At 36.6% G+C, this 26187-nt stretch overlaps 1 pseudogene; it reads left to right on the forward strand.

Moving 5' to 3' along the window:
* Positions 1-26187, forward strand: part of LOC122011072 — a 40690-nt pseudogene that overhangs the window by 6363 nt on the left and 8140 nt on the right.

A 26187-nucleotide genomic window follows, 5' to 3' on the forward strand; every position in this document is an offset into this window, starting at 1 on the left:
CACACATCCACCATGTTCTGTCCTTCTTGGGAACTAGTAACACAGGCACGGCGCAAGGACTCATGCTTTCTCAAGCATACCCCTTTTCTAATAATTCATTAACTTGCCTCTGAAGTTCCGTTGCTTCCTCTGGATTGCTTCTATAGGCAGGTCGATTTGATATGGATGCACCAGGTATGAAGTCAATTAGGTGATCACTTCCTCTAATGGGAGGTAAACCATGAGCAACCTCTTTAGGAAAGACCTCCTCGAATTCCTGTAAGAGAGAAACAATAACACTAGGCAAAGAATCGTTAAGGTCGTTAGTGCTCAAGAGTGCCTCCTTATACAAAAGGATAAGGGGCAGCTGATTTGAAAACAAAGCTCGCTTAATCTCACTTTTTTTTGCATAAAAAATATTTTTCTTTCTCTCTCCTTTTTTTCCTTGCCCACTCCTTTTGTCTCCTTCCTCTCATCTTCTTTCCTCTCATTTTTCTTTCCCTCTACTTCTTTTTTCTCAATTTCTATTTCTTTCTTCTTTTCATTTGCTTTTTGTAGTCTCAACTGGTCCTCCATAACTTGTCTTGGAGTCAACGGTACAAGAATAATAGGTTGCCCTTTCAAAGTAAAATTATACTTATTTGTGAGGCCATCATGTGTTACCTTTCGATCGAATTGCCAAGGTCTTCCCAACAATAGATGTCATGCATGCATGGGAACCACGTCACACAACAGCTCATCTTCATATTTGCCAATGGAGATTGCTACCAAGACTTGTTTTGTTACCTTGATTTCTCCGCAATCGTATAGCCACTAGAGTCGATAAGGTCGAGGATGTTTCCGAGTTGGTAGTGACAATTTCTCCACCAAATCAGTACTTGCCACATTGGTGCAACTCCCCCCATCAATAATAACACTACAAACATTGTTATTGACAAAGCAACGTGTATGAAACAAGTTTTCCCTTTGATTACCTTCTTCCTCCTTAGCTTGTAAATTGAGAACTCGTCGGGCCACCAATAAGTCTCCGATAACAGCATATTGTTCATCATCACTGTCCTCTTTTTGTGGCACTTCTTCAACTATTTCATCCTCATCTTTCGACTCAAGTTCACCTTGGACATTTATTACCATCACCCTTTTGTTCACACATTGACTAGCTATATGACCATGCCTTAGACATTTGAAACACTTGATATAACGAGTTTTGGAGGAAATGGGCTTGCGATTACCTTGAGTAGTAGATGATGTAAGTTTGGGCTTCTCGAAGGGTTCAAACTTTGGCTTATTTTGAGGTTGTTCCTCCTTTCTTGGAGTTGTCTGTCATGTGCCATGAGTAGTCATTGGTTGTCCCCTCCTAGCCAATCCTCTCCTCTTGAGTTGTTCTTCCACTTTTTGTGCTTGGTGGACCATGTCTGACAGCTCAACATAATGCTGCAATTCAACAATATCAGCAATTTCTGGGTTTAAACCATGTAAAAACCTGGCCATGGTGGTTTCCCGATCTTCATCGATGTTAGCTCTGATCATGGACAACTCCATCTCCTTGAAATATTCAACTACACTTTTGGAGCCATGAGATTACCTTTGAAGCCGCTGATATATGCTTCTATAATAATGGCTGGGTGCAAACCTCCTTCTCATGAGCACTTTCATCTCCTCCCAAGTGGGCACAGGTTACTCTCTATTCCTTCTCCGAGTCATCACCACTTGATCCCACCAAACAATAGCATAATCAGTGAATTCAATGGAAGCTAACTTCACCTTTTTAAACTCTGAGAATTCATGACAGTCCAACATCATTTCCATCTTAGTTTCCCATTCCAAGTAAGCTTCTGGGTCATTTCTTCCTTGGAAGGTTGGAATTTTCATCTTAATCCCTCCTAAATCATTATTTCTTCTAGTTCCGTTTCTATCTCCTCAATGTCCAATCCTGCCCCGATTGTAGTTTTGCTCATCAAAGTCTTCCACAATAACCTCTTCATCTTCTTCGACATCAATCCCTTGGGCATGTCTTCGTTATGGTCTAGTAATACGGTCTTGTTGATGTCTTCTTGGTGTCCCATCCTCCACCCGATCCAACCTCTCATGGATAGATTCTAATTCCGCCCTCATCATCCATTGCATCTCCCCCATCAATGCTTGTAATTGCAGGTTCGGAAGTGGCCTAGCCCCCTCATTTGCTCCATCCTCCTGGTTGTTGGACATGGCTGCAAAATGAAAGAAAACCTCACAAGCACTCAACTCACGTTTGGGTGGTAGCTCTCAATTGATGATATCTCTCAGTTCTTGATCAAATTCTAGAACAAATCAGAATATCACGTAGCAATTCAAAAGATACCACCAAAACTTATGATGGTAGAATTTTAAGAGAAAATGAAAGAGTAGAAGTTTGAGAATAAGGAAAACAATAAAAGAATTGTTGAAGACAATTTACTTCGATTCACACAAGCAGTTTTTTTTTTTTTTGCGCTTTCTTCTTCTTCTTTTTTTTTTTCTATTTATTTCCACGATTTTTTTTTACTTTTGGCTGAACAACAAGTAAAGATACATTTACACTTGCCTTTGAACCGAAGCTCTGATACCAGATGGGGAGCACACAATCTTACCAAAAAAATTAAGTTGCTTCATACTAAGATGTCCCTCCCTTATATAACGGGAGTGAACAAGGAAAAATACAAGATAAGTACATGCACAATTAGAGTCCCAATGTTGCATGCCTCATGCAAGCTATCTAGAACCCCAAAACAAAATAAATGCATGCACAATTAGAGTCCCAAGTTGCATGCTTCATTAAACAATCCAAAATACTTAAGCCTTCATGCATGAACGAATTCCCATGCTTTGCATGCTTATTAGCATTCTTCCGTTAAGCGCGGCCAGTCATGGATGGTTATGCCCGATTATGTGGATTAGGTCATGACTAGCAGTTGCGATTATCTTGGTTTCTCCTTGCTCATAGTCTTCCCAATGTTTTTTGATTAGCCCATTTAGTGCTTCCATGAAACGCTTTGCCCGTAGTCTCATAATTGGGCCTTCCGGAAGTGATAACTGATCTCTCCTATCTTCAGCCCTTAGGCATACATCAGTTTTTATGCAAAAAAATGTGTGATTAAATGAGCTTTGTTTTCAAATCAGCTGACCCTTAGCCTTTTGTATAAGGAGGCACTCCTAAGCAATAACGACCTTAACGTTTCTTTGCCTAGTGTTATTGTTTCTCGCTACAGGAATTCGAGGAGGTCTTTTCTGAAGAGGTTCCACATGGTTTACCTCCCATTAGAGGAATTGAGCATCAAATTGACTTCATACCTGGTGCATCCATTCTGAATCGACATGCCTATAGAAGCAATCAGGAGGAAGCAAAGGAACTTCAGAGGCAAGTTAATGAATTATTAGAAAAGGGGCATGTTCGAGAAAGCATGAGTCCTTGCGCCGTGCCTGTGTTACTAGTTCCCAAGAAGGACGGAACATGGAGGATATGTGTGAATTGTCGAGTCATCAACAACATCACGGTAAAGTATCGTCATCCAATTCCTAGGATTGATGATATACTTGATGAATTGCATGGTTCTTGTGTGTTCACAAAAATTGATCTTATGAGTGGATATCATCAGATTAGGATGAAGGAAGGTGATGAATAGAAAACTGGTTTTAAAACTAAGCATGGCTTATATGAATGGTTGGTAATGCCTTTTGGCTTAACTAATGCTCCTAGCACTTTTATGCGTTTGATGAGCCATGTTTTGCTTGCTTTCTTAGGAAAATTTGTAGTTGTGTATTTTGATGATATTTTAATTTTTAGCAGAAGCTTAGAAGAGCATGTTATACATTTAAGATTAGTTTTGAGTGTGCTAAAAGAAGAAAAGCATTTTGCTAACCTCAATAAATGCACCTTTTGTAGGAGAAAGTCTTGTTTCTTGGTTTTGTTGTTAGTACTAAAGGTGTTGAGATGGATGAGGATGTAACTCCCACCCTTCGTACCCAAGGGCGACGCTACGATCTTATACTACTTACGTACATGCTTTAGTTATACTATAACAGCGGAAAATTTTAAATCATTCCTTTTATTTAAATAAGCAAGATATCACATATTCTGATTAGTTCGAATGTGTATATATTGATCATATAACTAAAAATATTAATTTGTCCGAATTGTTCTTGCCGATCCACCACCACACACATCACTATCTGCTCCACCTGCTGCTCCGTCGTTCCGAATATCCGTCCCCCATATCTGCGGTACAAGGAAAGTAAGCTATGAGCACTCATGGCTAAGTAAGTTCCTTTCCTACTCACTAAAACCGAATTCATATTATTGCATATCAATATCATGCGAGGTATCATAAGCATACGACATACAAGGGTATCATATTCATATTAATATAATATCACATGACATTATATCTAATCATTAGATAATTCAAGCACATATGTAGGCAATGCATCATGAATTTGAAAACTTATACTTATAAGTACTTGAAATTAATATCATCATTAGAGGGGATCCCGGTTTGTACCACATACATAATGCGCGTGCTTCATAGGTAGGTCCAAGGTAGCAAGTCTTGAACCCTACCATGCATACATACCAGGCCCGAGTCTTACTCCATCGACCTAGGGCATTCAGAGGCCCATTACTGACGAGGCCCGAGTCTTACTCCATCGACCTAGGGCACTCAGAAGCCCATTACTGACGAGGCCCGAGTCTTACTCCATCGACCCCGGGGCGTTTACGGAGCCCACCCTTGGTACAAAGCATACAAAAATAACTTATCATGCATAACTATCATATCATGTCCCTAACAATCTTTCATGCATTTCTTTTTTCATTTCTTTTCATTATGTATAGCATTTCCTATGCTATAATAGCATTTCCTATGTTATAACATATCATGGCATGTTACGTAACATAATTTCATTTCTTCTCATTATGTATAGCATTTCCTATGCTATAACATATCATAGCATATTACATAACATAATTTCATTTCTTCTCATTATGTATAGCATTTCCTATGCTATAACATATCATAGCATATTACATAACATAATTTCATTTCTTCTCATTATGTATAGCATTTCCTATGCTATAACATATCATAGCATATTACATAACATAATTTCATTTCTTCTCATTATGTATAGCATTTCCTATGCTATAACATATCATGGCATATTACATAATATAATTTCATTTCTTCTCATTATGTATAGCATTTCCTAGGTTTCTTTCCCTTTTTCTTTTATTTTCCTTCATGGCCGAAACCTACCAGTCCTTAAGCTAGGTTTCTTAAGTGGCCTAAAGCATGGAAAGCCTAAGTAAATATCATGGCAAAAGTTACTAAGAACATCATACACAAAATTGGATCATAAACAAGCTAGGACTCTTGTGATCTTACATGTCTTATATCATGTAACTAATTTTCTACATTCCAATTAAACCTGAGAGCATTAATCAACTTTCATATCATAATATCACAGAGGTCTTGAGCATATTAATATTTTTTGTTTAGGCTAATCTAAGCTATCCCTTTTATCATGGCCGAAAAAAAAACCCTAAAAAGAGTTCATGAGTTTCTAGCAATGTGAACACCCTTTAAGAAACTTTATATCCTATCATAGGAGCATGTTTAGTCTTTCTAACCCTTAACCTTTCTGGTCCGAAGCATACAAGTGAGTTTTCTTTTGGGTTCCAATTAATTTCCAAGCAAGAAAACCATAGAAAGGTCCTTAGCATTTCATAGAAGGAACCTTGCACTAGTTTGGTTAGACAATAATCTTCCTAGACTCTTTAAAATATTTTTGGTTAAATCCTAGGGTTAGATACTCCTCTGATCATACATCATATCAGTATAAAATCATGGAAAAGAATCCTTCTACATAGCATAGAAAATCTTATCATGAAATGAGGTCTTGTTTAAATCATCTTAGATTTGAAAACCTTTTCTTTAGCCGAATTTTCTTAAATTCTTTCCTAGGTTTTCTAATCCTTATAAATCCGAAAATCACATAAAAGCCTTGTACCATAGGTGAGGGGAAGATTACCTTCTTTGTTTAAGTTTGCTAGAGTTGAGAACTTGCTTGTGGACCTTTCTTCCTTGCTTGCTTTGCTCGACACCAATGGAGGAAGAAGTGGCTAGGTCTTTTGGTGGAGAGGAGGAGGAAGAAGAGGAGGCTTCTTCCTCTTGTGTTGCTCGGCAACAAAAAGAAAGAAAGAAGGGGGAGAGTTGTTGCTCTCGGCAACAAGAGGAAAGAGGGAGGGAGAGTGCTCGGCACAAATGGAGGAGAGGAGGAGAGTGAGTTGAGGATGAAGCCCCCCTCCATGCCTATTTATACTAAAGTGAGGGGAGGAAAACTTGACTTGATTCATCCTCCTCATTTACTTCTCCTCTTAATGAGAAAGAATATGCTAGAGAAATGCTTCTTGAGTTTCTCTCTTTTCTTTCTCTTAATTTCTCTCCTTTCTTTCTTTTAATTATAATTCCCATCTCTCCTCTTACAATATTCACTCCTATCACACTTGGTTAACACATGCATGCATCCACAAGAGAACCAAGGATCAAATCCTTCTCCTAACATATTTTTGTACAAAATAATTCATGTATATGCATTATGCATAAATATTTCATACATGCATATATAATATCTCATATCTCTTTTGTTTACATTAATTCCTTGCATTATAAATCATGTATAGAACTTTATATTCTCAACTTTATTTTCTTTCATAAAGGTTTTAATCATCTAAATCCTTCCCATCGTAACATTCAACGTAGACTATCTACACATTCTTTTCATTACATTCGTACTCTCATTGCCCTTACTTTATCTAGGCTTTCTAGGGGTGTTACAAACTCCCCTACTTATTGAAAGTTCGTCCCCGAACTTAGAATAAGAATTTCTGCTCCTTTTATTCATAAAAAGCTTTTATTACATTTTTTTTTTGTTCATAACTTTTTCTCTTAAAAGGCCAGGTAGGTTGTGACTACTCCTGCCATAAAGGACATGATAGCAGTAGTCATCATCAACCCAACCTGTATCAACTTGCCCAGATCATTTTGGGGTGGATCAGGCATTATCGGAGGTTGAATCTCCGATGCCTCTTCCGGGTTGATTATTGTCTCTTCATCCATTCCCTCGTCTTCTTCAACATGTTCGTCCGGTTCCATCGGGTCTTCGTTTAGTTCCCCCTCGAGGTTGTTCAGTCCCCACTCGAAGTCTATTATATCGTTGGGGTTGAAACCCATTTCCATGTATTCAGCAAGGTTAAATTCATCCCCGCCCATCTCAGGAAACTCATTTTCTCCTTCATAATATTCCATAATTTCTGAATCTTCATCTTCATTATCGTCCGAATTCCCTTCCTCGATTTCCTCGAGATCTTCCTCTCCGAACTCGCCGTGTTCCGGAGATTCCGAGTCACTCACATAGTTGTCGAAGTATTCCAGCATATCGGGTTCATCCGCGAACTTGAGGTATTCGTCAGAATATTCCACATCCTCGGAATTGTATTTAAACGGGATATAGTCCATTTCTACAAGATTTTAAAGATTCATTATTCCTCTTATGTTATAGCCTAAGGTTCTTGTATCTAGGCTACCATTCATGCATCCTACTTATCATCATGCACCATTCTCTAGGGTATAGCTTAAGGTATCCTTCCTAGGCTACCATTCATGTATCTTAGAGTATCATACTATTTTGCATACAAATAAATTATGCAACTGTACTTACTTGGAGCGGCAGGAAGGAGCTTAATGTGTATGTAGTGAGCTAGCTAACTTGGCTCTGATACCACCTGTAACGCCCACCCTTCTTACCCAACCAAAGGCGGCGCTACGATCTTATACTACTTACGTATATGCTTTAGTTATACTATAACAGCGGAAAATTTTAAATCATTCCTTTTATTTAAATAAGCAAGATATCACATATTCTGATTAGTTCGAATGTGTATATATTGATCATATAACTAAAAATATTAATTTGTCCGAATCGTTCTTGCCGAGCCACCACCACACACATCACTATCTGCTCCTCCTGCTGCTCCGTCGTTCCGAATATTCGTCCCCCATATCTGTGGTACAAGGAAAGTAAGCTATGAGCACTCATGGCTCAGTAAGTTCCTTTCCTACTCACTAAAACCGAATTCATATCATTGCATATCAATATCATGCGAGGTATCATAAGCATACGACATACAAGGGTATCATATTCATATTCATATAATATCACATGACATTATATCTAATTATTAGATAATTCAAGCACATATGTAGGCAATGCATCATGAATTTGAAAACTTATACTTATAAGTACTTGAAATTAATATCATCATTAGAGGGGATCCCGGTTTGTACCACATACATAATGCGCGTGCTTTATAGGTAGGTCCAAGGTAGCAAGTCTTGAACCCTACCATGCATACATACCAGGCCCGAGTCTTACTCCATCGACCTAGGGCATTCAGAGGCCCATTACTGACGAGGCCCGAGTCTTACTCCATTGACCTAGGGCACTCAGAAGCCCATTACTGACGAGGCCCGGGGCGTTTACGGAGCCCACCCTTGGTACAAACCATACAAAAATAACTTATCATGCATAACTATCATATCATGTCCCTAACAATCTTTCATGCATTTCCTTTTTCATTTCTTTTCATTATGTATAGCATTTCCTATGCTATAATAGCATTTCCTATGCTATAACATATCATGGCATGTTACGTAACATAATTTCATTTCTTCTCATTATGTATAGAATTTCCTATGCTATAACATATCATGGCATGTTACGTAACATAATTTCATTTCTTCTCATTATGTATAGCATTTCCTATGCTATAACATATCATGGCACATTACGTAACATAATTTCATTTCTTTCATTATGTATAGCATTTCCTATGCTATAACATATCATGGCATATTACGTAACATAATTTCATTTCTTCTCATTATGTATAGCATTTCCTATGCTATAACATATCATGGCATATTACATAACATAATTTCATTTCTTCTCATTATGTATAGCATTTCCTATGCTATAACATATCATAGCATATTACATAACATAATTTCATTTCTTCTCATTATGTATAGCATTTCCTATGCTATAACATATCATGGCATATTACATAATATAATTTCATTTCTTCTCATTATGTATAGCATTTCCTAGGTTTCTTTCCCTTTTTCTTTTATTTTCCTTCATGGCCGAAACCTACCAGTCCTTAAGCTAGGTTTCTTAAGTGGCCTAAAGCATGGAAAGCCTAAGTAAATATCATGGCAAAAGTTACTAAGAACATCATACACAAAATTGGATCATAAACAAGCTAGGACTCTTGTGATCTTACATGTCTTATATCATGTAACTAATTTTCTACATTCCAATTAAAAATGAGAGCATTAATCAACTTTCATATCATAATATCACAGAGGTCTTGAGCATATTAATATTTTTGTTTAGGCTAATCTAAGCTATCCCTTTTATCATGGCCGAAAAACCCTAAAAAGAGTTCATGAGTTTCTAGCAATGTGAACACCCTTTAAGAAACTTTATATCCTATCATAGGAGCATGTTTAGTCTTTCTAACCCTTAACCTTTCTGGTCCGAAGCATACAAGTGAGTTTTCTTTTGGGTTCCAATTAATTTCCAAGCAAGAAAACCATAGAAAGGTCCTTAGCATTTCATAGAAGGAACCTTGCACTAGTTTGGTTAGACAATAATCTTCCTAGCCTCTTTAAAATATTTTTGGTTAAATCCTAGGGTTAGATACTCCTCTGATCATACATCATATCAGTATAAAATCATGGAAAAGAATCCTTCTACATAGCATAGAAAATCTTATCATGAAATGAGGTCTTGTTTAAATCATCTTAGATTTGAAAACCTTTTCTTTAGCCGAATTTTCTTAAATTCTTTCCTAGGTTTTCTAATCCTTATAAATCCGAAAATCACATAAAAGCCTTGTACCACAGGTGAGGGGAAGCTTACCTTCTTTGCTTAAGTTTCCTAGAGTTGAGAACTTGCTTGTGGACCTTTCTTCCTTGCTTGCTTTGCTCGACACCAATGGAGGAAGAAGTGGCTAGGTCTTTTGGTGGAGAGGAGGAGGAAGAAGAGGAGGCTTCTTCCTCTTGTGTTGCTCGGCAACAAAAAGAAAGAAAGAAGGGGAGAGTTGTTGCTCTCGGCAACAAGAGGAAAGAGGGAGGGAGAGTGCTCGGCACAAATGGAGGAGAGGAGGAGAGTGAGTTGAGGATGAAGCCCCTCCATGCCTATTTATACTAAAGTGAGGGGAGGAAAACTTGACTTGATTCATCCTCCTCATTTACTTCTCCTCTTAATGAGAAAGAATATGCTAGAGAAATGCTTCTTGAGTTTCTCTCTTTTCTTTCTCTTAATTTCTCTCCTTTCTTTCCTTTAATTATAATTCCCATCTCTCCTCTTACAATATTCACTCCTATCACACTTTGTTAACACATGCATGCATCCACAAGAGAACCAAGGATCAAATCCTTCTCCTAACATATTTTTGTACAAAATAATTCATGTATATGCATTATGCATAAATATTTCATACATGCATATATAATATCTCATATCTCTTTTGTTTACATTAATTCCTTGCATTATAAATCATGTATAGAACTTTATATTCTCAACTTTATTTTCTTTCATAAAGTTTTTAATCATCTAAATCCTTCCCATCGTAACATTCAACGTAGACTATCTACACATTCTTTTCATTACATTCGTACTCTCATTGCCCTTACTTTATCTAGGCTTTCTAGGGGTGTTACAGAGGAAAATGTGAAAGCAATCCAAGAGTGGCCAACACCAACAACAATTAGCCAAGTGAGGAGTTTCCATGGTTTGGCAAGCTTCTATCGACGGTTTGTTTGTGATTTTAGCAATATTGCAGCTCCTCTTACTAAAGTCATCAAGAAAAATGAGTCATTTAAGTGGGGAGAGGAGCAAGAGAGGGCCTTCAACACTTTGAAAGAAAAGCTAAGTTCTGCTCCTTTACTAATCCTACCAGATTTTTCTAAAACCTTTGAAATCGAATGTGATGCTTCTGGTGTTGGTATAGGTGCTGTGCTTATGCAGGAAATGAGACCCATTGCTTATTTCAGTGAGAAGTTGAGTGGAGCCACTCTCAACTATCCCACATATGACAAGGAAATGTATGCATTGGTGAGAGCATTGGAGACATGACAACATTACCTATGGCCAAAAGAATTCGTGTTTCACACAGATCATCAATCTCTAAAGCATTTGAAGAGCCAACATAAGTTGAACCGATGCCATGCTAAATGGGTAGAATTCATTGAGACATTTCCTTATGTGATCAAATACAAGCAAGGAAAGGAGAACGTAGTTGCTGATGCACTATCTTGAAGGTATGCTTTATTGTCCAATTTAGATACGAAGTTACTTGGATTTGAATATATCAAGCATTTATATACTAACGATACTGATTTTTCTGATGTGTTCAAAGCATGTGATAAGGTTGCATTTGGTAAGTTCTATAGGCATGATGGGTTTTTATTTTGTGAAAATAGATTGTGTATGCCTATGTGTTCGTTACGTGAATTATTCACTAGGGAAGTCCATGGTGGTGGATTGATGGGTCATTTTGGCGTTACTAAGACTTTAGGGGTTTTACAGAATCATTTTTTTTGGCCTCATATGAAACGTGACGTGGAAAGAATTTGTGAGAAGTGCACCACTTGCAAACAAGCTAAATCTAATTTAAACCCCATGGCTTGTATACTCTTTTGCCTATACCTAGTGAACCTTGGACTTATATTTCAATGGACTTTGTTTTGGGATTACCCCGGACCAAGAGGGGGAGAGATTCAATTTTTGTTGTGGTAGACAGATTCTCTAAAATGGCGCATTTCATTCCATGTCATAAAACCGATGATGCATCGCATATAGCTGAATTATTCTTTAAAGAGGTTATTAGGTTGCATGGCATGCCTAGGACCATTATCTCTGATAGGGATGCAAAATTTTTGAGTTATTTTTGGAAGACTTTGTGGGGGAAATTAGGAACTAAATTATTGTTCTCTACTACTTGTCACCCCCAAACTGATGGGCAAACTGAAGTGGTCAATCGAACCTTGTCCTTTTTAATTCGTGTGGACATTAACAAGAATTTGAGAATATGGGAAGATTGTCTACCTCATGTTGAATTTGCTTACAATAGGAGCATACATTCTGCGACTAAATTTTCTCCATTTGAAATTGTTTATGGTTTCAATCCCTTGTCACCATTAGATTTGATTCCTTTAGCTATAACTGAGCATATAAACTTAGATGGTAAGCAGAAGGCCGAATTCGTAAAGAAGATTCATAAACAAGCACGACTGATTATTGAGAAAAGAACTCAGCAATACATGCAACAAGCTAACAAGGGGCGCAAGAAAATTGTGTTTGAACCAGGAGAATGGGTTTGGTTGCACCTCCGAAAGGAATGATTTCCGGAAAAACGTCGTTCTAAACTTCTACCTCAAGGGGACGACCCATTTCAAGTGTTAGAGCGCATCAATGATAATGCCTACAAACTTGAACTACTAGGTGAGTATGGCGTACATTCCACTTTTAATGTTGCTGACTTATCCCCGTTGCAGGTGATGATTTGAGGACAAGTCCTTTTCAAGAAGGGGAGAATGATGTATGCCCAAGGGCTGAAGATAGGAGAGATTAGTTATCACTTCCGGAAGGCCCAATTACAAGACTATGGGCAAAGCGTTTCAAGGAAGCACTAAATGGGTTAACCAAAAAACATTGGGAGGACTATGAGCAAGGAGAAACCAAGATAATCACAACTGCTAGTCATGGCCTAATCCACGTAATCGGGCATAACCATCTATGACTGGCCGCGTTTAACGGAAGAACGCTAATAAGCACGCGAAGCATGGGAACTCGTTCATGCATGAAGACTTAAGTATTTTAGATTGTTTAATGAAGCATGGGACTTGGGACTCTAATTGTGCATGCATTTATTTTGTTTTGGGTTTCTAGATTGTAACACCCCTAGAAAACCTAGATAAGAAAGTAAGGATAATGAGAGTTTGAAGGTAGTGAAAAGAAGGTGTAAATATTCTAAGTTGAATATTAAGATGGGAAGAATTTAGATGATTAAAACTTTATGAAAGAAAATAAAGTTGAGAATATAAATCATCTATATTTATAATACATGGAATTAATGTAAACAAAAGGAAGGAATATGAGATAATATATATGTGTATGAAATATTTATGCATAATGCATAATATGGTGATATATGAATTATTATGTACAAAAGAATATCAATAATATGTTAGAAGAGAAATAGGATTGAACCTTGGACCTCTTGTAAGGAACATGTATAGGATATCAAAGGGGATAGGAGAATTATTGATAAGGAGAGAAAAGACTAAGTAGTTAAGAATAAGAAAGGATTCTTTTTACTTAAAAGGAAAAGGAAGTAAAAAGAAGTAAAAATATACATAACCAAGTTTTGATCCTTGGTTCTGTTGTGGGTGCATGCATATGTTAACCAAGTGTGATAGGAGAGGATATTGTAAGAGGAGAGATAGGAATTTTAATTAAAGGAAAGAAAAGAGAGAAATTAAAGGAAAGAAAAGAGAGAACTCAAGAAGCATTTCTCTAGAATATTCTTATCATTAAAGAGGAGAAATAAATAAGGAGGATGAATCAAGTCAAGTTTTCCTCCCCTCATTTTAGTATAAATAGGCATGGAGGGGTGGCTTCATCCTCAACTCACTCTCCTCCTCTTCTCCTAGAAGTGCCAAGACACTCCCTCTTTTCTTTCTTTCTTTTTGTTGCCGAGCAACACAAGAGGAAGAAGCCTCCTCTTCTTCCTCCTCCTCTCCACCAAAAGACCTAGCCACTTCTTCCTCCATTGGTGCCGAGCAAAGCAAGGAAGGAAGAAAGGTCCACAAGCAAGTTCTCAACTCTAGGAAACTTAAGCAAAGAAGGTAAGCTTCCCCTCACCTGTGGTACAAGGCTTTTATGTGCTTTTCGGATTTATAAGGATTAGAAAACCTAGGAAAGAATTTAAGAAAATTCGGCTAAAGAATAGGTTTTCAAATCTAAGATGATTTAAACAAGACCTCATTTCATGATAAGATTTTCTATGCTATGTAGAAGGATTCTTTTCCATGATTTTATACTGATATGATGTATGATCAGAGGAGTATCTAACCCCTAGGATTTAACCAAAAATATTTTAAAGAGGCTAGGAAGATTATCGTCTAACCAAACTAGTGCAAGGTTCCTTCTATGAAATGCTAAGGACCTTTCTATGGTTTTCTTGCTTGGAAATTAATTGGAACCAAAAGAAAACTCAGTTGTATGCTTCGTACCAGAAAGGTTAAGGGTTAGAAAGACCTTCAAAAAAATTTAAATAAACATGCTCCTATGATAGGATATAAAGTTTCTTAAAGGGTGTTCACATTGCTAGAAACTCATGAACTCTTTTTAGGATTTTTCGGCCATGATAAAAGGGATAGCTTAGATTAGCCTAAAAAAAATATTAATATGCTCAAGACCTCTGTGATATTATGATATGAAAGTTGATTAATGCTCTCATGTTTAATTGGAATGTAGAAAATTAGTTACATGATATAAGACATGTAAGATCACAAGAGTCATAGCTTGTTTATGATCCAATTTTGTGTATGATGTTCTTAGTAACTTTTGCCATGATATTTACTTAGGCTTTCCATGCTTTAGGCCACTTAAGAAACCTAGCTTAAGGACTGGTAGGTTTCGGCCATGAAGGAAAATAAAAGAAAAAGGGAAAGAAACCTAGGAAATGCTATACATAATGAGAAGAAATGAAATTATGTTATGTAATATGACATGATATGTTATAGCATAGGAAATGCTATACATAATGAGAAGAAATGAAATTATGTTATGTAATATGCCATGATATGTTATAGCATAGGAAATGCTATACATAATGAGAAGAAATGAAATTATGTTACGTAATATGCCATGATATGTTATAGCATAGGAAATGCTATACATAATGAGAAGAAATGAAATTATGTTACATAATGATATGTTATAGCATAGGAAATGCTATACATAATGAAAAGAAATGAAAAAGGAAATGCATGAAAGATTGTTAGGGACATGATATGATAGTTATGCATGATAAGTTATTTTTTATTGTATGGTTTGTACCAAGGGTGGGCTCCGTAAACGCCCCGGGGTCGATGGAGTAAGACTCGGCCCTCGTCATAAATGGGCCTCTGAATGCCCTAGGTCGATGGAGTAAGACTCGGGCCTAGTATGTATGCATGGTAGGGTTCAAGACTTGCTACCTTGGACCTACCTATGAAGCGCGCGCATTATGTATGTGGTACAAACCGGGATCCCCTCTAATGATGATATTAATTTCAAGTACTTATAAGTATAAGTTTTCAAATTCATGATGCATTGCCTACATATGTGCTTGAATTATCTGATGATTAGATATAATGTCATGTGATATTATGATATGAATATGAATATGATACCCTTGTATGTCGTATGCTTATGATACCTCGCATGATATTGATATGCAATGATATGAATTCGGTTTTAGTGAGTAGGAAAGGAACTTACTGAGCCATGAGTGCTCATAGCTTACTTTCCTTGTACCGCAGATATCGGGGACGGATATTCGGAACGACGGAGCAGCAGGAGGAGCAGATAGTGATGTGTGTGGTGGTGGCTCGGCAAGAACGATTCGGACAAATTAATATTTTTAGTTATATGATCAATATATGCACATTCGAACTAATCAGAATATGTGATATCATGCTTATTTAAATAAAAGGAATGATTTAAAATTTTCTGCTGTTATAGTATAACTAAAGCATGTACGTAAGTAGTATAAGATTGTAGCGCCGCCCTTGGGTAAGAAGGGTGGGTGTTTTACAGGTGGTATCAGAGCGAAGTTTTGCCAGCTCACTACACACACATCAAGCTCCTTCCTGTCGCTCCAAGTAAGTACAGTTGCTTAATTTATTTATATGCAAAAATTAGTATGATACTCTAGGATACATGAATAATAGCCTAGGAAGGATACCTTAAGCTATACCCTAGAGAAGGGTGCATGATGACAAGTATGTGTTAAAAATAGTATGATACTCTAGGATGCATGAATGGTAGCCTAGGAAGGATACCTTAAGTTATACCCTAGAAAATGGTGCAAGATGATAAGTAGGTGATATTCTAGGATGCATGAATGGTAGCCTAGATACAAGAACCATAGGCTATAACATAAGAGGAATAATGAATCTGTAAAATCTTGTAGAAATGGACTATATCCCGTTCGAATACGATCCCGAGGATGTAGAATATTTTGGCGAATACCTCGAGTTCGCGGATGAACCCGATATGCTGGAATACTTCGACAACTATGTGAGCGACTCGGAATCTCCGGAACACGGCGAGTTCGGAGAGGAAGATCTCGAGGAAATTGAGGAAGGGAATTCGGACGATAATGAAGATGAAGATTCAGAAATTATGAAATATTATGAAGGAGAGAACGAGTTTCCTAAGATGGGCGAGGATGAATTTAACCTTGCTGAATACATGGAAATGGGTTTCAACCCCAACGATATAATAGACTTCGAGTGGGGACTGAACAACCTCGAGGGGGAACTAAACGAAGACCCGATGGAACCGGACGAACATGTTGAAGAAGACGAGGGAATGGATGAAGAGACAATAATCGACCCGGAAGAGGCATCGGAGATTCAACCTCCGATAATGCCTGATCCACCCCAGAATGATCTGGGCAAGTCGATACAGGTTGGGTTGATGATGACTACTGCTATCATGTCCTTTATGGCAGGAGTAGTCACAACCTACCTGGCCTTTTAAGAGAAGAAGTTATGAACAAAAAAATGTAATAAAAGCTTTTGATGAATAAAAAGAGTAGAAATGGTATCAATTTAAGCAATGAGTCAAGGGAGATTGGAAGCTCCACCAACGTCTAAGGAATCTGAGCAGAAATTGTCATTCTAAGTTCGGGGACGAACTTTCAATAAGTAGGGGAGATTGTAACACCCCTAGAAAGCCTAGATAAGAAAGTAAGGATAATGAGAGTTTGAAGGTAGTGAAAAGAAGGTGTAAATATTCTAAGTTGAATATTAAGATGGGAAGAATTTAGATGATTAAAACTTTATGAAAGAAAATAAAGTTGAGAATATAAATCATCTATATTTATAATACATGGAATTAATGTAAACAAAAGGAAGGAATATGAGATAATATATATGTGTATGAAATATTTATGCATAATGCATAATATGGTGATATATGAATTATTATGTACAAAAGAATATCAATAATATGTTAGAAGAGAAATAGGATTGAACCTTGGACCTCTTGTAAGGAACATGTATAGGATATCAAAGGGGATAGGAGAATTATTGATAAGGAGAGAAAAGACTAAGTAGTTAAGAATAAGAAAGGATTCTTTTTACTTAAAAGGAAAAGGAAGTAAAAAGAAGTAAAAATATACATAACCAAGTTTTGATCCTTGGTTCTCTTGTGGATGCATGCATATGTTAACCAAGTGTGATAGGAGAGGATATTGTAAGAGGAGAGATAGGAATTTTAATTAAAGGAAAGAAAAGAGAGAAATTAAAGGAAAGAAAAGAGAGAACTCAAGAAGCATTTCTCTAGAATATTCTTATCATTAAAGAGGAGAAATAAATAAGGAGGATGAATCAAGTCAAGTTTTCCTCCCCTCATTTTAGTATAAATAGGCATGGAGGGGTGGCTTCATCCTCAACTCACTCTCCTCCTCTTCTCCTAGAGGTGCCGAGACACTCCCTCTTTTCTTTCTTTTTTTGTCCGAGCAACACAAGAGGAAGAAGCCTCCTCTTCTTCCTCCTCCTCTCCACCAAAAGACCTAGCCACTTCTTCCTCCATTGGTGCCGAGCAAAGCAAGCAAGGAAAAAAGGTCCACAAGCAAGTTCTCAACTCTAGGAAACTTAAGCAAAGAAGGTAAGCTTCCCCTCATCTGTGGTACAAGGCTTTTATGTGATTTACGGATTTATAAGGATTAGAAAACCTAGGAAAGAATTTAAGAAAATTCGGCTAAAGAAAAGGTTTTCAAATCTAAGATGATTTAAACAAGACCTCATTTCATGATAAGATTTTCTATGCTATGTAGAAGGATTCTTTTCCATGATTTTATACTGATATGATGTATGATCAGAGGAGTATCTAACCCTAGGATTTAACCAAAAATATTTTAAAGAGGCTAGGAAGATTATCGTCTAACCAAACTAGTGCAAGGTTCCTTCTATGAAATGCTAAGGACCTTTCTATGGTTTTCTTGCTTGGAAATTAATTGGAACCAAAAAGAAAACTCAGTTGTATGCTTCGGACCAGAAAGGTTAAGGGTTAGAAAGACCTTCAAAAAAATTTAAATAAACATGCTCCTATGATAGGATATAAAGTTTCTTAAAGGGTGTTCACATTGCTAGAAACTCATGAACTCTTTTTAGGGTTTTTCGGCCATGATAAAAGGGATAGCTTAGATTAGCCTAAACAAAAATATTAATATGCTCAAGACCTCTGTGATATTATGATATGAAAGTTGATTAATGCTCTCATATTTAATTGGAATGTAGAAAATTAGTTACATGATATAAGACATGTAATATCACAAGAGTCCTAGCTTGTTTATGATCCAATTTTGTGTATGATGTTCTTAGTAACTTTTGCCATGATATTTACTTAGGCTTTCCATGCTTTAGGCCACTTAAGAAACCTAGCTTAAGGACTGGTAGGTTTCGGCCATGAAGGAAAATAAAAGAAAAAGGGAAAGAAACCTAGGAAATGCTATACATAATGAGAAGAAATGAAATTATGTTATGTAATATGCCATGATATGTTATAGCATAGGAAATGCTATACATAATGAGAAGAAATGAAATTATGTTATATGCTATGATATGTTATAACATAGGAAATGCTATACATAATGAGAAGAAATGAAATTATGTTATGTAATATGCCATGATATGTTATAGCATAGGAAATGCTATACATAATGAGAAGAAATGAAATTATGTTACGTAATATGCCATGATATGTTATAGCATAGGAAATGCTATACATAATGAAAAGAAATGAAATTATGTTACGTAATATGCCATGATATGTTATAGCATAGGAAATGCTATACATAATGAGAAGAAATGAAATTATGTTATGTAATGATATGTTATAGCATAGGAAATGCTATACATAATGAAAAGAAATGAAAAAGGAAATGCATGAAAGATTGTTAGGGACATGATATGATAGTTATGCATGATAAGTTATTTTTTTTGTATGGTTTGTACCAAGGGTGGGCTCCGTAAACACCCCGGGGTCGATGGAGTAAGACTCGGGCCTCGTCAGTAATGGGCCTCTGAATGCCCTAGGTCGATGGAGTAAGACTCGGGCCTAGTATGTATGCATGGTAGGGTTCAAGACTTGCTACCTTGGACCTACCTATGAAGCGCGCACATTATGTATGTGGTACAAACCGGGATCCCCTCTAATGATGATATTAATTTCAAGTACTTATAAGTATAAGTTTTCAAATTCATGATGCATTGCCTACATATGTGCTTGAATTATCTGATGATTAGATATAATGTCATGTGATATTATGATATGAATATGAATATGATACCCTTGTATGTCGTATGCTTATGATACCTCGCATGATATTGATATGCAATGATATGAATTCGGTTTTAGTGAGTAGGAAAGGAACTTACTGAGCCATGAGTGCTCATAGCTTACTTTCCTTGTACCGCAGATATGGGGGACGGATATTCGGAACGACGGAGCAGCAGGAGGAGCAGATAGTGATGTGTGTGGTGGTGGCTCGGCAAGAACGATTCGGATAAATTAATATTTTTAGTTATATGATCAATATATGCACATTCGAACTAATCAGAATATGTGATATCATGCTTATTTAAATAAAAGGAATGATTTAAACTTTTCCGCTGTTATAGTATAACTAAAGCATGTACGTAAGTAGTATAAGATTGTAGCGCCGCCCTTGGGTAAGAAGGGTGGGCGTTTTACAGGTGGTATCAGAGTGAAGTTTTGCCAGCTCACTACACACACATCAAGCTCCTTCCTGTCGCTCCAAGTAAGTACAGTTGCTTAATTTATTTATATGCAAAAATTAGTATGATACTCTAGGATACATGAATAATAGCCTAGGAAGGATACCTTAAGCTATACCCTAGAGAAGGGTGCATGATGACAAGTATGTGTTAAAAATAGTATGATACTCTAGGATGCATGAATGGTAGCCTAGGAAGGATACCTTAAGTTATACCCTAGAAAATGGTGCAAGATGATAAGTAGGTGATATTCTAGGATGCATGAATGGTAGCCTAGATACAAGAACCTTAGGCTATAACATAAGAGGAATAATGAATCTGTAAAATCTTGTAGAAATGGACTATATCCCGTTCGAATACGATCCCGAGGATGTAGAATATTTTGGCGAATACCTCGAGTTCGCGGATGAACCCGATATGCTGGAATACTTTGACAACTATGTGAGCGACTCGGAATCTCCGGAACACGGCGAGTTCGGAGAGGAAGATCTCGAGGAAATCGAGGAAGGGAATTCGGACGATAATGAAGATGAAGATTCAGAAATTATGGAATATTATGAAGGAGAGAACGAGTTTCCTGAGATGGGCGAGGATGAATTTAACCTTGCTGAATACATGGAAATGGGTTTCAACCCCAACGATATAATAGACTTCGAGTGGGGACTGAACAACCTCGAGGGGGAACTAAACGAAGACCCGATGGAACCGGACGAACATGTTGAAGAAGACGAGGGAATGGATGAAGAGACAATAATCGACCCGGAAGAGGCATCGGAGATTCAACCTCCGATAATGCCTGATCCACCCCAGAATGATCTGGGCAAGTCGATACAGGTTGGGTTGATGATGACTACTGCTATCATGTCCTTTATGGCAGGAGTAGTCACAACCTACCTGGCCTTTTAAGAGAAGAAGTTATGAACAAAAAAATGTAATAAAAGCTTTTGATGAATAAAAAGAGTAGAAATGGTATCAATTTAAGCAATGAGTCAAGGGAGATTGGAAGCTCCACCAACGTCTAAGGAATCTGAGCAGAAATTGTCATTCTAAGTTCGGGGATGAACTTTCAATAAGTAGGGGAGATTGTAACACCCCTAGAAAGCCTAGATAAGAAAGTAAGGATAATGAGAGTTTGAAGGTAGTGAAAAGAAGGTGTAAATATTCTAAGTTGAATATTAAGATGGGAAGAATTTAGATGATTAAAACTTTATGAAAGAAAATAAAGTTGAGAATATAAATCATCTATATTTATAATACATGGAATTAATGTAAACAAAAGGAAGGAATATGAGATAATATATATGTGTATGAAATATTTATGCATAATGCATAATATGGTGATATATGAATTATTATGTACAAAAGAATATCAATAATATGTTAGAAGAGAAATAGGATTGAACCTTGGACCTCTTGTAAGGAACATATATAGGATATCAAAGGGGATAGGAGAATTATTGATAAGGAGAGAAAAGACTAAGTACTTAAGAATAAGAAAGGATTCTTTTTACTTAAAAGGAAAAGGAAGTAAAAAGAAGTAAAAATATACATAACCAAGTTTTGATCCTTGGTTCTCTTGTGGATGCATGCATATGTTAACCAAGTGTGATAAGAGAGGATATTGTAAGAGGAGAGATAGGAATATTAATTAAAGGAAAGAAAAGAGAGAAATTAAAGGAAAGAAAAGAGAGAACTCAAGAAGCATTTCTCTAGAATATTCTTATCATTAAAGAGGAGAAATAAATAAGGAGGATGAATCAAGTCAAGTTTTCCTCCCCTCATTTTAGTATAAATAGGCATGGAGGGGTGACTTCATCCTCAACTCACTCTCCTCCTCTTCTCCTAGAGGTGCCGAGACACTCCCTCTTTTCTTTCTTTCTTTTTGTTGCCGAGCAACACAAGAGGAAGAAGCCTCCTCTTCTTCCTCCTCCTCTCCACCAAAAGACCTATCCACTTCTTCCTCCATTGGTGCCGAGCAAAGCAAGCAAGGAAGAAAGGTCCACAAGCAAGTTCTCAACTCTAGGAAACTTAAGCAAAGAAGGTAAGCTTCCCCTCATCTGTGGTACAAGGCTTTTATGTGATTTTCGGATTTATAAGGATTAGAAAACCTAGGAAAGAATTTAAGAAAATTCGGCTAAAGAAAAGGTTTTCAAATCTAAGATGATTTAAACAAGACCTCATTTCATGATAAGATTTTCTATGCTATGTAGAAGGATTCTTTTCCATGATTTTATACTGATATGATGTATGATCAGAGGAGTATCTAACCCTAGGATTTAACCAAAAATATTTTAAAGAGGCTAGGAAGATTATCGTCTAACCAAACTAGTGCAAGGTTCCTTCTATGAAATGCTAAGGACCTTTCTATGGTTTTCTTGCTTGGAAATTAATTGGAACCAAAAGAAAACTCAATTGTATGCTTCGGACCAGAGAGGTTAAGGGTAAGAAAGACCTTCAAAAAAATTTAAATAAACATGCTCCTATGATAGGATATAAAGTTTCTTAAAGGGTGTTCACATTGCTAGAAACTCATGAACTCTTTTTAGGGTTTTTCGGCCATGATAAAAGGGATAGCTTAGATTAGCCTAAACAAAAATATTAATATGCTCAAGACCTCTGTGATATTATGATATGAAAGTTGATTAATGCTCTCATGTTTAATTGGAATGTAGAAAATTAGTTACATGATATAAGACATGTAAGATCACAAGAGTCCTAGCTTGTTTATGATCCAATTTTGTGTATGATGTTCTTAGTAACTTTTGCCATGATATTTACTTAGGCTTTCCATGCTTTAGGCCACTTAAGAAACCTAGCTTAAGGACTGGTAGGTTTCGGCCATGAAGGAAAATAAAAGAAAAAGGGAAAGAAACCTAGGAAATGCTATACATAATGAGAAGAAATGAAATTATGTTATGTAATATGCCATGATATGTTATAGCATAGGAAATGCTATACATAATGAGAAGAAATGAAATTATGTTATATGCCATGATATGTTATAACATAGGAAATGCTATACATAATGAGAAGAAATGAAATTATGTTATGTAATATGCCATGATATGTTATAGCATAGGAAATGCTATACATAATGAGAAGAAATGAAATTATGTTACGTAATATGCCATGATATGTTATAGCATAGGAAATGCTATACATAATGAAAAGAAATGAAATTATGTTACGTAATATGCCATGATATGTTATAGCATAGGAAATGCTATACATAATGAAAAGAAATGAAATTATGTTACGTAATATGCCATGATATGTTATAGCATAGGAAATGCTATACATAATGAGAAGAAATGAAATTATGTTACGTAATGATATGTTATAGCATAGGAAATGCTATACATAATGAAAAGAAATGAAAAAGGAAATGCATGAAAGATTGTTAGGGACATGATATGATAGTTATGCATGATAAGTTATTTTTTTGTATGGTTTGTACCAAGGGTGGGCTCCGTAAACGCCCCGGGGTCGATGGAGTAAGACTCGGGCCTCGTCAGTAATGGGCCTCTGAATGCCCTAGGTCGATGGAGTAAGACTCGGGCCTAGTATGTATGCATGGTAGGGTTCAAGACTTGCTACCTTGGACCTACATATGAAGCGCGCGCATTATGTATGTGGTACAAACCGGGATCCCCTCTAATGATGATATTAATTTCAAGTACTTATAAGTATAAGTTTTCAAATTCATGATGCATTGCCTACATATGTGCTTGAATTATCTGATGATTAGATATAATGTCATGTGATATTATGATATGAATATGAATATGATACCCTTGTATGTTGTATGCTTATGATACCTCGCATGATATTGATATGCAATGATATGAATTCGGTTTTAGTGAGTAGGAAAGGAACTTACTGAGCCATGAGTGCTCATAGCTTACTTTCCTTTTACCGCAGATATGGGGGACGGATATTCGGAACGACGGAGCAGCAGGAGGAGCAGATAGTGATGTGTGTGGTGGTGGCTCGGCAAGAACGATTCGGACAAATTAATATTTTTAGTTATATGATCAATATATGCACATTCGAACTAATCAGAATATGTGATATCATGCTTATTTAAATAAAAGGAATGATTTAAAATTTTCCACTGTTATAGTATAACTAAAGCATGTACGTAAGTAGTATAAGATTGTAGCGCCGCCCTTGGGTAAGAAGGGTGGGCGTTTTACAGGTGGTATCAGAGCGAAGTTTTGCCAGCTCACTACACACACATCAAGCTCCTTCCTGTCGCTCCAAGTAAGTATAGTTGCTTAATTTATTTATATGCAAAAATTAGTATGATACTCTAGGATACATGAATAATAGCCTAGGAAGGATACCTTAAGCTATACCCTAGAGAAGGGTGCATGATGACAAGTATGTGTTAAAAATAGTATGATACTCTAGGATGCATGAATGGTAGGCTAGGAAGGATACCTTATGTTATACCCTAGAAAATGGTGCAAGATGATAAGTAGGTGATATTCTAGGATGCATGAATGGTAGCCTAGATACAAGATCCTTAGGCTATAACATAAGAGGAATAATGAATCTTTAAAATCTTGTAGAAATGGACTATATCCCGTTCGAATACGATCCCGAGGATGTAGAATATTTTGGCGAATACCTCGAGTTCGCGGATGAACCCGATATGCTGGAATACTTCGACAACTATGTGAGCGACTCGGAATCTCCGGAACACGGTGAGTTCGGAGAGGAAGATCTCGAGGAAATCGAGGAAGGGAATTCGGACGATAATGAAGATGAAGATTCAGAAATTATGGAATATTATGAAGGAGAGAACGAGTTTCCTGAGATGGGCGAGGATGAATTTAACCTTGCTGAATACATGGAAATGGGTTTCAACCCCAACGATATAATAGACTTCGAGTGGGGACTGAACAACCTCGAGGGGGAACTAAACGAAGACCCGATGGAACCGGACGAACATGTTGAAGAAGACGAGGGAATGGATGAAGAGACAATAATCGACCCGGAAGAGGCATCGGAGATTCAACCTCCGATAATGCCTGATCCACCCCAGAATGATCTGGGCAAGTCGATACAGGTTGGGTTGATGATGACTACTGCTATCATGTCCTTTATGGCAGGAGTAGTCACAACCTACCTGGCCTTTTAAGAGAAGAAGTTATGAACAAAAAAATGTAATAAAAGCTTTTGATGAATAAAAAGAGTAGAAATGGTATCAATTTAAGCAATGAGTCAAGGGAGATTGGAAGCTCCACCAACGTCTAAGGAATCTGAGCAGAAATTGTCATTCTAAGTTCGGGGACGAACTTTCAATAAGTAGGGGAGATTGTAACACCCCTAGAAAGCCTAGATAAGAAAGTAAGGATAATGAGAGTTTGAAGGTAGTGAAAAGAAGGTGTAAATATTCTAAGTTGAATATTAAGATGGGAAGAATTTAGATGATTAAAACTTTATGAAAGAAAATAAAGTTGAGAATATAAATCATCTATATTTATAATACATGGAATTAATGTAAACAAAAGGAAGGAATATGAGATAATATATATGTGTATGAAATATTTATGCATAATGCATAATATGGTGATATATGAATTATTATGTACAAAAGAATATCAATAATATGTTAGAAGAGAAATAGGATTGAACCTTGGACCTCTTGTAAGGAACATGTATAGGATATCAAAGGGGATAGGAGAATTATTGATAAGGAGAGAAAAGACTAAGTATTTAAGAATAAGAAAGGATTCTTTTTACTTAAAAGGAAAAGGAAGTAAAAAGAAGTAAAAATATCCATTACCAAGTTTTGATCCTTGGTTCTCTTGTGGATGCATGCATATGTTAACCAAGTGTGATAGGAGAGGATATTGTAAGAGGAGAGATAGGAATTTTAATTAAAGGAAAGAAAAGAGAGAAATTAAAGGAAAGAAAAGAGAGAACTCAAGAAGCATTTCTCTAGAATATTCTTATCATTAAAGAGGAGAAATAAATAAGGAGGATGAATCAAGTCAAGTTTTCCTCCCCTCATTTTAGTATAAATAGGCATGGAGGGGTG

The sequence above is a fragment of the Zingiber officinale genome, chromosome 8A (assembly GCF_018446385.1).
Source record: "Zingiber officinale cultivar Zhangliang chromosome 8A, Zo_v1.1, whole genome shotgun sequence".
Classification (NCBI taxonomy): domain Eukaryota; kingdom Viridiplantae; phylum Streptophyta; class Magnoliopsida; order Zingiberales; family Zingiberaceae; genus Zingiber; species Zingiber officinale.